Source organism: Oryzias melastigma, linkage group LG12 (genome assembly GCF_002922805.2).
Source record: "Oryzias melastigma strain HK-1 linkage group LG12, ASM292280v2, whole genome shotgun sequence".
NCBI classification, from domain to species: Eukaryota; Metazoa; Chordata; class Actinopteri; order Beloniformes; family Adrianichthyidae; genus Oryzias; species Oryzias melastigma.
Genome location: NC_050523.1, coordinates 7712077 through 7716507, shown reverse-complemented (window position 1 = coordinate 7716507; position 4431 = coordinate 7712077). Strand labels below are relative to the sequence as shown.

Below are 4431 nucleotides of genomic sequence, written 5' to 3'. Positions count from 1 at the left end.
AAACAAGAAATGTATGCAACAAGGCAAAAAGTAGTGCCAAGCATGAAGGGGGGGGCACAGTTTCAGATGTCTGAAGATGTTGACTCCCAGAGAACCTCACACTTCCTGGGACAAAACGCTGGAGCATCTCTCCTTTTTTCCAAGGACACTAAAGGTTTATCTGCAGGAAAACTTGTTAAATTGTCTGCTAAAGCAGTATTTAACACACTCTCCCCTGCAGGCTTGTCCCAGCTAATGGAGAAACATTAATAAGGAAAGGGGGGTTATAAAATCTGAATTATAAGATTCTAATCAAGCCACAGAGAAAAGTTGTATCTATAAGATTTTACCTGTGAGACAAGCTTTGTCCATCCTGGTCTCCACACACTTTAACTGCATAATTGCACATTTGTGAAACAACAGTCCTCATTTCCCTTTTCTCCTGCAAATTAAAAAAGGAGTTTATGGAGGTCATTTGAGCAGGAAAAGACCCATTTGTCTTTGGACACCTGAAGGCTAATAATTGGTTTAGTAGTGGAAACCACCCTCGTCCTGAGTGAAACATTTCCGTCGACTTCTCTTAAGAGGCAGGATAGACAGGAGGAAGGCACAGAGTTGCTCTCTGCCATCATGTATTGACGTCTGCCCCCTAATGGCCTCGGTCTGAAAACTTCTCCAACTATGTTTCTGAGTGAGCGATGATGAAATATTGATGGACTCCTTAATGGGCCTCCTTATACGGGTTGGCCAGCGACGCTCCATCTCAAGGATCCGGAGAGTTCTGCACGGTTGATGAGGCAGGAGAAAAGAAGGAGAAAGAGGAGGAAGGAGGAGGGGAGGGCGGGACAGGAAGGAGTCTGGTCTTAGTCAGCACTTTTACATGGGACGGGTGTCGTTATTGTGGAAAGATCTAGTTCCTCTCCGGTCATTTGCGGCGGTGGGGATTTAACTAGTCTGTCCGTCCTCCCCAGAGTGCACTAGCTCGGAGTTTAGAGAGACAGGAAGTAAAGAATCACGCCTTAGAGGCGGGCGTAATAGACCATTTAAAGCAAAACTTGACTGAATTTAACTGTAAACAAAAGCTGTATTTGCACTTCTGTTTGGTTTGTCTAACTTTTGTTTCTGAGGCGCAGCAGTTTGGGTCAGAACAGCTCCATAGAGTTTGACCTGGTTTCCTCTGAAGCCAGGTGGCAATAATGACAGTAATTGTGCACATAATACAGCATCATACCCACGAGTCCAAATTTTTAAAAAAGACTGCACTAAAGTAGCCTGTTTTTACTAACTAAATGCTATTTATGTATATATTTTTAGTTCTGATCTGGAAAAAACAGGACAACATGATTCTTTCTTTATAAATGCTGTGACGTGGTATTAAGGAGTTGCTGAGGAAACCATTGTAAAAAAATAAATAAAATAACAAAAGGCATGAAAAAACTGAACAATACTGCAAAAAGCTTGCAACATTTGCAACTTTTATCCACTCAAAGAATAAACTTTAAAGGCCTAAAAATCTACCTTTTTCAGCTTTTAAATGTACTATGATGCCAATTCTTCATGGAAAACGTCCCCAAAGAGATATTTTGCTCAATTTCTTGAGGTCCAATCAGAATTCTTCCCTTCTCCCTACCCCTACATTTAGCCCTCCAAAGGGAGAGTTATTGGCAATGTCCAAATTCCCACCCTAACCCCTAACTACTAAAAAAAAAAAACTATATAATATGGGACTATATGGATTTTAAAAGCAATTCAGACACAGTGTTCACTACTTTACTTTCGCTTTGCTAAACGCTGGATATGGCTTCACCAATTTCACAAAATGAAAAAATATTTTTTTTTTATGGCACCAATTTATGACTCCACTGTGTTCTGATAATGAAAATGTGGATGGCTTGTTAAAAAATTCCATTTAAAATTTTTTTTTTTTTTGCAAAAATTGTTCGACTGCAATGCATTGTGGTCTATTATTGCTAACACAGTGAGCATTGGTGCATACTAGTTTCTCGCAAAGACTTATGGGAAATTTCTAGTGCACTGGATTTTGGAATTAGTAGATTCGGACAGCACTAGAAAATGGCAAACAGACTATGAAGTGAGTAGAGGGGGAATTGGGACATAGCCATGGAAAAATAATGCGACTGAGTTTGGATGTCTCTTCCACTTGATGATGTCACCAATAGTCGCCGGTCAGCTAGCCTTAGCGCCGAGCTTCCATTGATTATATAACTTGAAAAAGGTCAAGCTAATGTAGTCCAGTCCAAATTAAAAAAAAAAATGACACTAAGCTACCAAAATATAAATAAATTAATAAATAAATAGGTAATAAATAAACATCATTAATGAAATAGAAAAAAAAACATATTTTCATAGTTTTAAAAGATAAATAAGTAAGATTGCTTAAAAATATCTTGTCATTTGAAAGTTTTATTTGTTTTCCACTCAAGCTAACCTGTATGTATCAGTTTTGGCTCATTCTGGAATTCTATTGGTTGTTTTATTTTTCTTTATAACGCTTCATCCAATCAGAGATAAGTGGGCGTTTCTAAGAGGTATGATTGAGAAAATGTTTCACTAATGGTGCTGGGAGAGTCGGACCTCTTCATGGAATGGGTGTTACACTACAACAAAAAGTCAAGACTTACATTTTAATGTAAACTTTTGGGCTTCAGAGCACACCTGTGTTTACCCTCGCCACGAAGGGCTCTGTATCCCTCCGCTTGGAGGTTGGAAGGTATTTTGGTCACTACTTCTACTACAAATCCCCCTTCAAATGGAGTGGTAGGGAGAAGGGAAGAATTGGATCCTCACATTTGTACGTATGAAAGTGGGGGAACAGCCCCTTCCAAGAAGAGTCTGTGCTGCTAGCAACATGCTCCTAGGCTAACACACACATACTGTTTCTGTGGTGATGTTAGCATCAACTCTGAGAAAAAGTGGTTTTTCTTGCACCTAATTTGCAGAGACAAAAACAGCTCACTGCTGAGACCAGATAGGCTGACGTCATGACTTACAGGGAGCGAAAGGCGGAGCCTCAGAGATCGAGGCGTATTACTTCCGGGTAGGAAAAAGAGCTTGAGAAAACAACTTTTCATAAAAATAAAAAAAAATCTATTCTTTAGTCTGCCAAAGGTAATAAATGATCACATATATGGATATAGTTTACTCTAAAAAATTAGCATGAAATTGGCCTTTTAAAATAGCAGCTTTAGCTTGTTTTCAGGAAGAGGAAGAGCAAAAAACTACCAATCAACACGATTAACCTAATTCTAGTAGATTTTGAAGGAGAAAAGCGACTTCTGCCGCTTTTCTCCTTCAAAATCTACTAGAATTACATTGATCGTGTCAACAAAATAAAACAAATACAGTAAATCAATGAGATAAACATTGAAGCACCTATGTTAAAGAGTTAAACATTAAAGAATTCAGATCTGGTTACTTTTCCGAGAAAAAACATCCGTCAAATTAACTCTATATCCTTTAGAAACACCAATTGGGTGTTGGCTGAAGTTCCTTGATTTACAGATCATTTATTTTTAGACAAGAAGCATTTTTTCCTCCTCCTCCTCCTCCTCTCCTTTCCCCCAGATTTGGCAGCTCTATAGCAAAGCTCGTCTTTTTTTCTAATTGGCGTACATTTGCATTCAGTCATTCAGCGATCGCACAAGTTGAGAAAAAGTCGAAAAAATAAAAACTGTACATTAAATTAATGCTTGTAAAGCTTCTGGTTCTTAATACGACTTGAAATAGACAGCAAAAGATGCTTCCCTCTACAGAGCGAGTGTTACAGTATGCTGTTACACTGACAGAAATCAGGTTTCAAGCTTCTTGAAGCTCACTGTACTTCAGCTTCCTGTACTTCTAGCTTACTGTAGCTTTTGTTCCCTTCATCTCCACGGGGATGCGTTTTTTTCTACTCTATTTATCTCCCCTGTTTCCTGGGAATGCAGCATTTTTTCTTTTTTTTTCCCACAGAGTCAAACAGGCTGGCATGTTGGCTTCCGTAACGGGATGGGCTTCCAGCACTTTGACGAAGCTGCTACTGTCTCTTCTGAGCCTCTGTAGTTTCTTTTGTAGCTTCCGTGTACGGAATCAAGTGCAGCTTGCCGCTGAGGGTGATGGAATGAGCGGTTGGAGGCAGTTCGTAGTGGAGAGGGGTAGCTAATGATGAGGGAGAGATGAGGAAGATCCAAGCTTAGCTAAGCAGAAAGATGAAGTCAGACCACAGTCCCGCAGTAGTACACACAGTACCCGTTTAGAAATGTTGCATTCCTGTGCGCCTTTGTTTTTTATTTTGCTTTTTGGTTTTGAACCAAAACCTTCAGTCAAGCGCCTCCCTTAGGGACAAGAACAGAGAGCAGCCGGATGCAAACGTGGGTATCAGTGTGCTGGAATGTACAGTTCACAGCGATGGCGTTCGCTGCTTTAAACGTGTGCATGAACTGGCTGACTGTG

The 4431-nt window shown here is 39.9% G+C and overlaps 1 protein-coding gene across 1 annotated transcript in view; it reads left to right on the top strand.

The window, feature by feature from the left end:
- LOC112163163 (netrin-G2) overlaps positions 1–4431 on the top strand; it is an 86086-nt gene that overhangs the window by 2376 nt on the left and 79279 nt on the right. The window lies entirely within an intron of this gene.